The sequence below is a fragment of the Ambystoma mexicanum genome, chromosome 1p, assembly GCF_040938575.1.
Source record: "Ambystoma mexicanum isolate Mex_15411 chromosome 1p, UKY_AmexF1_1, whole genome shotgun sequence".
Lineage (NCBI taxonomy): Eukaryota > Metazoa > Chordata > Amphibia > Caudata > Ambystomatidae > Ambystoma > Ambystoma mexicanum.
In genome coordinates, this window is record NC_090921.1 from 701,892,447 (window position 1) to 701,904,761 (window position 12,315).

The following is a 12,315-nucleotide window of genomic DNA, read 5'->3' on the forward strand; positions in this document are numbered from 1 at the left end:
AGGAAAACCCTGGGAATTGCGCACTTTTTCAAACTGTTCCTAGACATGGGTCATTTATGGTATAAATTGCCCATGCAACCTCCTATATGTAGGCAAGACAAAAAGATGTGTAAAAATACGAATTTGTGAACACAGGTCTTGCATAAAAAACAAAGTAGAAAACAAGCCTTTAGTCTCACATCACATAGAGAAGAAACATAAGCACAATGACATTTTCTGGTTCATCATCCAAACAGTGCCTAGTAAAGCCAGAGGCGGAAATAGGGAGAGAATGCTCACCAAATGTGAACAAAAATGGATATACCAGTTGAACAGTGCCAAAGAAGGCCTTAATTCATCAGTAGAGTGGAACAGTCTCCTCATATAAAAAATGACAACCAATGACCTCCATGTTAGTTTGATCACTTATACATAATTGAGAGAACCATGCCTAATTGTGCTATGAGAAAACCATTTGACCAAAATATACTATCCAGTTGAAATCCTTTCACGAGTGAACATTATTGGTAAGCCTGGAAAAACACGCCAGCCAATAAGCCACCAATCTTTTTCCCATTTTTTTTCCCCAACTATTACGTCTCGAAAGTAGAGTGTGCCGAGACTTAGAAGAAGGACTGACTAAACGCAGTCCTTCTTCTGTGTCCCTTACTTGTCTTCTCTCATCTCCGCACGGTGGCGCTGTGGCGAGGTGACCGCGGGGCATTATGGGCGCTCCTCGCGCTGCTCAGGCTCTAGCTGGCTGGAGGATGGGGGCGCGAGGGCAGCAGCTGGGTTCTGGCTTGTGTGCCTCAGCTGCGCTTCTTCTGTGACGTGTACGGAGCGTGTTTTACTACGAAGCTTGTGCGCTGAAAGTGGTTGGACTTGTGGGGTGCACGCGGGGCGTGTACCGACCACCGCGAGGACACTCCCTCGGTGGGGGCGCGGTGCCTCCTGGCGGGGCTCCCCGGAATCCCGAGGGCCGGGACCCGCCGCCTCCGCCATCTTGTGATATTATCGGAGCCGAAAGGAGGGGCTGGGCCTCAAGCGGCGGAGCGAGGTAATGGAGGGGAGGGGCACTGGTTTTACGCAGCTGACACCCTTTTCGCCGAGAGTCAATGTGCTATTTATGCCAGCAACTCCTGTTCTTGCTAGCCCATATGACACACTGCTTCTGGCCCACCTGCAGCAGCATAATACCTTGTCAACTCTGAGTGTTGTGTCATAGACAACACCCACGTCAATGTTTCTAGCCCATCTACCGCCCCTCTCTCATGCAACATCACACCGCAGCCTTCTCAACATCCGATGTAACACTTGATAACTATCCTTGGCATCTTTATGTCCTGTTTGACCCCTTAATATTATGATCTGCCATTAAAACAACAGATTTTATGACCATGCATCGGAGAAGCCACACCAGCTGTCTCTACCTGTCATGTACACATTGCATCTGCAGTTTGCCATCTATGCCCCTTTGGCACCTGCTCTCTGTAGCCAGGTAATGTGTTACCGGGTCCGGTGATATGCCTTTAGGTATTTGCATTTTCTCTGGTGCTAACAAACTCTTCTGCGTACTCTGCGATCCCGCGTCACTTGTTCATCGCTGGAACTAACTTATCGGCGAACAGAGCACTGGACTACTTGATGGCTCTCCGTGTCAATATAAATACACACTTTACAATGTGTCCCCTAAACCCGTCAAGACGCACAAAACGAATTCCTTTTTGATAAACCTGTCATCTGTCGCCCAAGCTCGGCACCACCTCTCCTTTCTGTCACAGGTTAGCTCACCTAAATACTTCTATCTGTACTGCCTCCTTGTGGCATTTCCATTGGCCATTCTCTTCGTCACCCTGTCCGTTTCGGTGTTCCCTGCTCACCCTAGTATGGTGATATTGACCTCTGTAACAAATTGCGCTCGTACTGTGGCAGCCCATGCCTTCTCAAACTTCATTTGAATCGTTACCGCTATCTCATTGTGTAGTGCACTAAACCTCTGTTACTACACTTATGGATTTTATATACTTTACCTAGTGATCTATGGTATTTGCCCACCCCTGCCACTACTCTATGAAACAGTCTAGTGCAATGCATTTACTCCTCCTGTATGTCGCTGTTTTGAGAGGCATAGAATGTCGTGTTTATTGCATGCTCCCCAAATTCCTGAACGTTGTTTAGGTCCAGCCAAGTATTGTCTCGTACAACGCCAACATTTCCTCCCTTGAGTATCTATTTGCGTTCTTCCCGACCATACTCTAACCTAAATGAAGGGAGCTGATCCGCTTCGGAGCCTCGGTACGCAACGGTGCTGCGAGGAGGGTAATCTGGTTATGGGGGCCTGACCAACATTCATTTGACATCCGATCCCGCCCCTCGGCGAAACGGATAAGGTAAACAATCGTTGCACCTCTCAGCTTGCATCATCACGACATCCTTCAAACATGTGCTTGAAGTCACTGATTGCCACCGACATTATCTTAGTTTATCAATGTTTGGTAGGCCAAGGGAATTGCGTGAATGTGTTCAATTTATCAAGTGGTAATGCCAGTGTTGATGATGGATGATTCTTGGCGTTTAAGAAGACCTTGTTGCCGTATCCTCTCGCCAACTGTTGTTAACAGTGCGTGCTGTGGGTGTTTTGATTCATGCGCAGCTGCCTTTTGCAGATTAGCGCTCTCCTATTGCATTTGCTCAGACTTGAAATTAATACACTGGATTACGTAGACCAACCCCTTTCCTTTAATGGTACCAGACACGATCTCTGCGATCTTTCCCTCCTGAGATGCTTTTTATGGTCAAGCAAACGCTTAACGGTATATTATTTCAATGTTGCCGATTACCCGCTCGCACTATTTCCTATGTATTCACCCAAGCCATGCGTGTTTGCTCCCATCCCAGGTCTCGATCTTATTTAAAAGCAGTTATTTACTGTGCCTTTTTAATCGTTGGCAAATAAGTGAGCCCTTGCCTTTAACCTCCCCTTCACACCACATTTTGTTATCAATGGCACCGCGTTTGACGAACTGTTAATGTGTTGGTTTTAAAACCGGCTAGTCCACGAAATAAAAGGAATTCACTCACAGCTGCCTATTGTCATGCTTTACTCTTAAACACGACACCTCATTCTTTCTGGATGGATGCACAAAACCTCCACTTCAATAAAAGCAAAAGATTTTCTCTTTTATTAATCATTTGTCAGTCAGCCTTTTTTGTTTGATCACTTCTTATGACTACTGAGCATCTACATAGCAAGGTGATCTTGTTTCGAGAGCTATCAGCCGCCCATCAGATGGACTCTGACCTGTGAAGCACCACTGTTTAATACTTCCTAGGGTGCATCCCTCCGAACTCTCTTTCCTGTCAACATGTGTGCCTTAAATCCTGACAATGAGGAGAAAAGGACCTGTAGGTTTTTTATATATTTTCTTTTTTTAAAGCAACACTTGAGAACTCTGTTGGCTTTAGATGAAAAGGAAGGCTCCTGGGATGCTCGTTTCACCATGGTTTGTCTTTCAAGTGCAAAATAATATTTTGAGATGCAAGTTTTTGAAATGTTTCAGAGCCCCAAACTACTTTGACACCTGTCACTGTAACCTTAATCTCTCCTTATGATTTACCATGCAGTCTTGCTGCTCTACTTGAGGTGACCACCTTTGTTGAACTTGCTTCCATCCGCTTTTCTATGGGGAACCTTCATAGAACTCTTTTCATGGGAAATGGAACCTTCCTCACCCGCTCCTCACCTCCTTTACATTCACTGATGGCCTACAGCAGAACATGGTATATAAGTACCTGAGTTTACTAGTTACTAGAGTGGCGGCTGAAAAGTGGTCCAGGGTGGGCAGAAGCTGAGCACCCACTTCATGGTTTTTGTACTTCGCACATTTGATGGTTGCCATACAACGGGCACCGTTGTCAAGGCTGGGGTCTTTAGCATACTTTGACTTGCACCCCTCTGATGGCTTCTTTCAGATACCATCTGGGCCACACCACCCTCCTCAGGATTTGGGGTCTTATCATCCATGGGTTCCATTAGCTATATGTTGCTACTTTGCTTTATGTAACTGCTGGTGTGTTCCGGCGGTATCTTGGCGACTGCTTAGGTCAGTTCTATTTTGTTAGCATTCGTTGGGTTATGTGTAATGGGGGAATTGAGGACTTCACTGCTCAAGCATATCAAACTAGGTGTGTGCAATACAGGAATGCGGACATGGCAACTGCCTTCTATTTCCAATGCTCAAAATGACTTGACAGTTGGACTGCATCATAGCCGTAATGTTTAACCCAGTGTTGACTAGCCCTGCCCTTTACTTATATATATATATATATATATATATATATATATATATATATATATATATATATATATATATATATATATATATATATATATATATATATTTTTTTTTTTCTGTACGCAGCACACAGAGCCTCGTGCAGGAATCCACCCTTTTGTTCTAGGGGAAACAACAACATTGGTTTATGTTTTGGTGTAGAGGTTAAAGCAATAACTTTCCCTGAAAGCTGGTAGTTATGATGAAGTTATATCTATGATACCAAACTTATCCAAGATGGAAAACTGCGAAATCGCATCAACAGACTTTGAAAACTGGTATGCAACCAAAGAAGCAGCGACTCTTAACTTTTATACCTTGTAAAAATCAATTTCTTTTGGTTAAAATCAAGTAATAAAAAAAAAAAAAAAGTTATATCTTGAAGGGGGAGTTATTTTTTAATTGCGTTATGGGGCAATGGTAAGGTTTGGAACACACTTATAAATGTTGTTAATCGTGTATTTGTGATTGCTATAAATGTATTGAACTGTTGAAAGGAAGTGCTTATGATTGTGTGCACTATATAAGTACATGGTATTCATCCTGTCTTGAGCTGATGATGGAACACGCACCTTGTTTTTTCCTTTTTTGTGTCGGAACTCCTTAAGTTATAGTTCATAAAAAGTACCACACCTTACCATGAGGAACCATTGAATGCTTTGTCAAAGATTGAGGCTAAATGTCATCTTGAGTTGCTTAAGGTTTGCAGTGGGTTAGGATAGACGCTATGGTCTGGTGGACCTGTTGGAAGCGTTTTGTTTCATTGGTTTGTAACATGGCAGTTATTGCATTTAGACCTATACCCTGAACTGCATTTGTTTTTGTTGGGTGTTTCATGTGCTTCTGGAACACTGCATTACATGCTCCCAAGATAGATTGTTCCTGGCTTACTATGATAAACTACATTGACCAGAATGAACTATATTTAACCATGCACACTTGAATTGAAATGCCTCCCTAACGAGTGCATGAAACCTGAAAGTGGTTGAATGAAACTATTGCTAGCATGTAATGCTGAGAATCATAGTAAGCCCCATAGCCCCTACAGAAGAAAACCGGTCATATTATTTGCAAATGCCTGCACCTGGATTTTGACCCTTTTAATGTGATATGCTGCCGCAAAAATAGCAGCAGTTTGTATTTGTTAATGTTAAAGGAGTGGTCCCCAGGCACTCTGGCGGATCTGAAAAGGGAAGAGAGTGGGAAGGTTAGTAGGATTGAGCAGGAGAAACGCAAGAGAGGTGATGTGCTTGCTGTTGGCAGCCTCAGTTCGGCATGCACCGTTCGATGAGCTTTATAGATGTGCTTTTCGGTTGGTAGCCGTTGTGTGAGGCTGTGTAGTATTTGTTGTTGCATTGTGGTGAAGTGTGTGGTTTGTTGTGCATTAGAGGCATGGTTGTTTAGTTTGAGATGTGTATGCAGAGGGGTGAGATTGTTTAGTGGTTTGGTTAGTGGCATCGCTGTTTAGAAGTGACTCGTGCTAATCTTCACCAATCTGTCTAGATGTGACACAAGCTAGTATTACAATAGTCTAGATATGACTCAATGCTTATCTTCACAATTCTGTTTAGATATGACGCAAGCAGTATTACAGTTCTCTTCTAGATATGACGTAATGCTAATCTTGAGTGGCTAGATGTGACACTGGCTCATATATGCAATTTTTTTCTGGACAAGCTAGCCCTTAGTATAGTCTACTATAGTAGTAATTGTGAGGTATTGCTCACTAATAGTTATCTGGATGTGAGAGATGGCTGGGCAACTGATTCCTGAGCTAAAACATGTCGCTGGTGTGCAGGGCATTCTGGGGACACTCAGAGACATAATGATATTTATTCCATGCCTCAGTGGAAGCTGCACTTGCTGAAAAACATGTTTTCAACGTTATTCGTTGCTGAGACTGGTATGCATGCCTCAGCCAAGGACACAGCGCTGGGAAAGCTAGGATCCACAGGTGCCGGCTGGTACCCGATAAGGTTTGCTATGCCCGCTCAAAGGTTTCAAGATGAGTTATGGAATTGTTTTCCGTGGTGCTGTAGGAGAGAGAATCGCTTTGCTCCTTGGGGTTACTGTCGGTTGACCCGGCCGGCAACCAACGGTCACTCATCAAGCGCTAATGCCAGAAGATTTGATAAATTGCCACCCCTTTTGAGGAGGGCATATATGCGGAGCTCTGGAAAGATCAGGCGGGGAAAAAGCACAAAGACCTCAGTCGGAGGGGGGACGCCTTGTTCCGAGATACCTGTGGGCTGTTGTGCTCTCGGCCTAGCTGTGACCGGGGTCTTCCAGCTGCTTCTGGCGAGATGAGGAATTCAGTTACGCCCATGGTGATGTATTCTTGCTAACTTACTATCTTTTCTGTGATTTATTTCAGTGTTATCACTTATTGCTTATGTATGTTTAACTATGAATAAATAGCCGTATAAGTGCTACTTATCCTCTTAAATGTGCGTGTGGGTGTAAGTCATTGCTCCGTCTACCTGCGTTCAAAGCATTTGCTCTGCAAATGTACTGGTGATAAATAACTGTCCGTGCACTCTTGGCGAGCGATACAGCAGCACAGTTTGTAACTAAGTGAGTCTATGTGGGGTGACATTTGCAGACTGCAAGTGGGTACATGCACATTACCTTCTATTTGGTGGTAATAAGATAGGAGAGGTAGGCCAGTTTTGTGGTTGCAGAGATAGCTCTGCCCCTGTTATGTTATGCTCTTTTATACCGCACACCGAAACCACCCAAAGGCAGTCTCTAGGCACACATGTGGCTCTGCAAGAAAGCGGACGTGGTTGCTTACTGAGGGAAGGATGATAGGATAGGTCCAAAACCAGGAGAAACTTTCGCTTGTGTGCACTGGCTTGCAGATGGTAGCTTACGTGCACTGGCGTGTTCTATCCATACTGGTAAGGTCCAATGCCATGGGCGTTTTCTGTGTGGTTGTTTGCATGTTGGCAGTTGTGTGTGTGTGTGTGTGTGTATTATGGGTAGCTTGGCAGGTGTTTAAGGTTGTGTGCACTGGCTAGTTGTGTCCGTATGGGTAAGGTGCTGTGTTCGGGTTAGTTTGTTGGAAGTGTGTGTTGCTCGTGTTGGATTTGTTAGGGTATCGTTTGCAAGAACAGTGGGCGTGTTTAGTGTTTGGGTGGTGTGTTTGAGGAGGTAGATGCGGGTGGTTAGTGCTTGGGTACTCGCAAAGTTCTTCTATGTGGCTAATGTAGACTGTTATATTTGATGTGGCAAATGACTAATCTCCATCATTCTATCGGTGTGACACATGGCTAAACTTCACCTGGACAGAGGGTGAACTCCTAAATTGGAGGTGCAAGAGCCCTTTGTTTTGAGGTATCTAGTTGGAGGGAGAACGCCTAAGTATGGGACACAACAGTAAATAACACCACTGAACGGTTGGTACACAGAGGTGCTTAGGGTTATTACTAGCTGAATAATTTTGGTAGACAATGCTGTGTAGGTAATAAGCGAGGCAGGGCTTTTTGGAGTACAGTGATTGCTGTGCTCCCCACCCAGACTGCACTTAATCTTGTCAGTCGCCATTCAAGTCTTGAACCGCTGACCGGAATGAGTCAAGTTGAAAAAAAGATGATGGCCTATTAGTACCCGGGAATTGGCGATAAGACCCCTGGAATCTTTGTTAAAATTAAGGCAGACTATATCCAATGGTGTACAGCTGAAGGTAGCTGTCGAAGCGTGATTATCAATCTAAGCCTGTGGCTATTGCCAGGTCATTGGCTTCCAGTCTGAGATTAATTCTAATTCTTTCTGTATGGATTGTTTGTGTTTTGTTTTTGTTTTTTAAATCTAGTTCTTACTTTGGGTTGTTTTTGGAGTGCTGGAATGCAACAGATTTAGTTGGGTACACTAGCTGTTCAGATAAACGGCAGGGTCGGTTGGTGTTGGTGTGAAATTTAGAGGTGGAAACGTTACTTTAGTTTGGTATCACTGGGGTATATTTAGCTGCTACTTTTGGACGAGCCTGGCTACCAAAAGTTACTTTTGACTTGCAGAGCCAATTGATGCTATGCAAACGTCCCTTTTTTAGAACTACTCACTGGAAATGTATTTTAAACGAGAATTCGTCCAAATCTAATGGACTTGGAAATCATAATGGGCCATATATAAAGGATACAGTTATAGTTTTCTCATCTCATGTGGAATTTAGATTTGCGGCATGCTATTTACCAGGCCCTTGTGCCACCCCCTCTTCTGGGTGCTAGCCTAGCCCCTGTATTCTGGCTGATGCATGATAACCAGGAGCTGCTTTTAGCTTCTCATTAAATCTTTTGTTGCCAGTTTGTATTTGGCATCACCTCGTTGGCCTGGGCTAGTAAATTGATTCTTCCAGCTTGCAAAATATATTGTTGAAGCTTGCTTTAGAATGATCTGAACCGCAGCTGAAAACGTAGCCACCAGCTATTATCCAGTTTCTGTATTTGGTTTTAACCGTGCGTTGTGATGAGAGTCCGACCAATTTTGTAAACTATGCACGGGGAATTTCGCACATAATGTTGTGGAGGCTGGTGGTTGTTGAGTGCTCTTGCCTACAGACAATTTGCGCACTTGATGCAAGACTTCGTGCATTGGTTAGTTGGTCTTTCAAAGCTTTGTATCTAAATCAGACTTTTCTTGCAGAGGAAATACCATCGAGTACTTTAGCGACCATACATTTGACTTAATATGTGGATAGGGTTTCATGTGTTAAAATCGTGGCAAAAATGGCCATTTACACAAATTGCAGCAAAAAGGCGGTGTTTTTGCCTCCGCAATCCATGTAAAGGATGCGGGGGACACCCCCTGCATCCCTTAGACCCATTAAACCATTTAAGGAGAGCAGGGACATCCCCACAACACCCGAGCCCCCTAAATGGTATAATGGGGTACACCTTTACTGGGTCAAACCACGGTAAAGGTGATTTTTGCCGCAATTTTATTACTGCATACCAGAATAGTGCACACTCAGTTAGCGACACCCTGTTCTCCCAATTATTTGCCCAATGGCCAGAAAATGAATTTAATGTGACCGGAGAAGCCAGCAAAGTGTTTTTGGACCATTGCTACAATGCGACTGCTCCACCAGATGAAGATGAAACTGAATGTATTGAAGATATTGATATTTTATTTCGACCGCGCTCGTACACAAGTGTTTCAGAGCTCGGCAAGGCAGGGGAACAGGGGAGAACAAAACGGCAATCTTACTAGGCGCAGTGACACTGAGAATGCGCAAGTGCATGGGGGAGGGGAGATGTGGAAAGTGCAGAGCAAAGGAGAAACAGATAAATAATAAAGGCAACAAACGGTGGTAGTGCAGCAAGCAATTTGCAAGTGGTACGTGTAAGGCAGCAGACAGGGTAGGTCTGGTAAGTGCAGGAAGAAAAAAGGGGGAGGGAGCGCTTGTATGGGTACTCAAACAGACCTCAGTGCAAGGGGAGGCCCGGAGGCAGTGCGAGAGGTTGGCAGGGTGAGCAGGTACCTGGGCCTGGAGGACAGAGTGGCCAGGTACACGGTGCCAAGAGAGAACAGATCAGCAGGGGAGAGGGGAGCAAAGGCAGAAGAAAAAGGGAAGGTCTTGAGGTGCTTCCGGAACCGGAGATGATTCTCCTCAAGCATTCGAGTGGCAGGGAGGCTGTTCCAGAGGGAGGTCCCAGCCGAAGACAGAGCTACCCCCCAGCTCCTTTCTTTGAAAAACGACTGACCCTGAGGGAGTTGGAGGTAGAGGAGCAAAAAGCTCGAAAGGGGAGGTATGTGCGGAGGGATAGCTGAAGGTATTTTGGATCCAGGCCCCAGAAAGCCTTGTGGACAATGCCGAAGGTTTTGAATGTAATCCTTGCATCCACTGGGAGCCAATGGAGAGAATTCAGAGCTGGAGAGATACGATCCCAGGGCTTGAGGCCAAGGACAAGTCTTGCAGTCCTGTTCTGGATTAGTTTCAGAGGGTGGAGGGTGGAGAGTGGAGGCAGGTAGATTTCGAAAGAGGCAGGTAGATTTCGAAAGAGGCTGTTACAATAGTCCAAGATGGAGAGATCCAGAGCTTGGGATACCATGAGCTTCTGGGGGAAGGAGAGGAGGCGCAGTAGGAAATTTGACTTTTTAGAGACCTCAGAGATGTGGGCAGAGAAGGAAAGGGTGGAGTCAAAGATGACCCTGAGGTTCTTAGATTTGCAGTTGGGGGTAGGAGGAGGGCCAAGGGAGGCTGGCCAGAGGGTGAGGGGAAAGGATGGTGAAGGTGTGCCAGTGAGGAGGATTTCCGTCTTGCTGCCATTCAGACAAACATCATTGGCAGCACACCAATCTTGAATGGCAGTTAGGCAATCAGAGATGAGAGAGGGAGAGGAGGTGGAAGAGGGCAGCCTGAAAATGAGTTGTCAACGTAGCACTGGAAATTTGAGCAGAAAGTGGCAATGCAGTGGGCGAGAGTTGCCAGGTTTTGGTTGAAAGGCCAGGGTGAGAGGTTAGACCCCTGGGGAACACAGTTGGAGAGGAAGATAGATGAAAGGAAGGACCCAAGTTGGACCTGGGAGGGTCGATCTGAGAGGAAAGAGGTCAGCCAGGCCAGAGCCTGATCAGTGATACCGAGGTTTTCACAGAGACGGTTGAGCAGGATGGTATGGTTGACCGTGTTGAAGGCAGAAGAGAGATCGAGGAGGATGAGGACAGAGTGTTAGTCAAGGGTGGAGAGCAGATCTTCACGGATGTTCAGGAGAGCAGTTTCCGTGCTGCTGGCAGCTCTAAAGCCAGACTCTGGTGGTCATGGAGACGGCCAACAGAATTTTTGAATTGCTTTTGAAGATGCTTTTGAATTAGTCGCAGACCACTTGACACAATCCACACCCGCCAAAAAAGGGCCACTCAAAAACCAGGCGACATTGATGTTTTCTTCAATTCAGGTCAAGTAACAGACGCTGAAATGACTGAAGCATCAATACAATTGACCGAGGAACTAGACAAAGATCTCGACTACAGTATGTCCAGTTTGGCTGATTTGTCAACCACAGTTCAGTCAAAAACAACATTAATGCAGGATGACAGTCTAATAAAGGAGGCCAAATACATATTATTCGACAGGAGCTTGATGGAGATTATAAAGATGCTTAAATGTGTGCATTCAGTGAGGGGAGTTTGTGGGAAGCCATTGTTGAATGTGACTCGTCTATCACAAGGCAGTAACCTCCAAAATACACGCCACCTGTGAAATGTTACATGAAAAATGTTCATGGTCCGCCCAACCGATGCTGGGGAAACTGCCAGCTGGCAATCTACTGTGTGCAGCAGCTTTACTTTTCAGTGGCTCTAGTTTCATTAAGTTGTCCAGTTTCTGTCAATTTGTCGGACTCCATTTCATTTCTAAAAAGCAGTACTATAAATGTCACGTCCATATCTATTCCCTGACATTAGTGAAGCTTGGAAAATTGAACAATTGTCCTATTCAAAGTACATTCTCCGAAAAAACAGTTCAGGCTAGCTGGCAATGGACAGTCCTGCACATACCACTTTCAGGACACGGAAAGTAAAAACATTGTGAGTTCAGTGGTCGTGCAGGTTGCCGAATGTAAATCCTCACTGGCTATGGAGAAACTTGGTTTTATAAAATCACTGGAAGATCTACAATCAAGGGGAATGCAAATCGCTCTCATAGCCACGGACACACGTTTCAATGGCCAATACAATGAGAGAGCAGTTTCCAAATATTCGCCATCAATTTGAGGTATGGCGCGTTGCCAAATCCATCAATTAAAAAAAACAAAAAAAAAAGTCAGTGATCCCAGTCTTTCAGCAACCATCTTTGGTGGAGCTCCAAAACATGTGATGGGTCTGTGGAAATTCTACTAGAAAAATGGCTCACTAATGCACCACTGTTCCAACGTTCACTCTTGGACAGAAAACCAACATGAACGGAAGAAGTGGTTGATTCCATCTTCACCTCTACACAAAGCCCTTGAGAAGATTGTGTTTGATGAAACTCTATCAAGAGATCTGAAGGGACTCGCAGAATTCT

The 12,315-nt window shown here is 44.9% G+C and overlaps 1 protein-coding gene across 2 annotated transcripts in view; it reads left to right on the plus strand.

The window, feature by feature from the left end:
• Positions 1-682: 682 nt before the first annotated feature.
• Positions 683-12,315, plus strand: part of ASH1L (ASH1 like histone lysine methyltransferase) — a 2,936,548-nt gene continuing 2,924,915 nt past the window's right edge. For both annotated transcript variants that reach the window (XM_069650029.1, XM_069650033.1), the window contains exon 1: positions 683-1,036. The gene's annotated coding sequence lies outside the window, so the exon portion shown is untranslated. The remainder of the gene's footprint in view (positions 1,037-12,315) is intronic.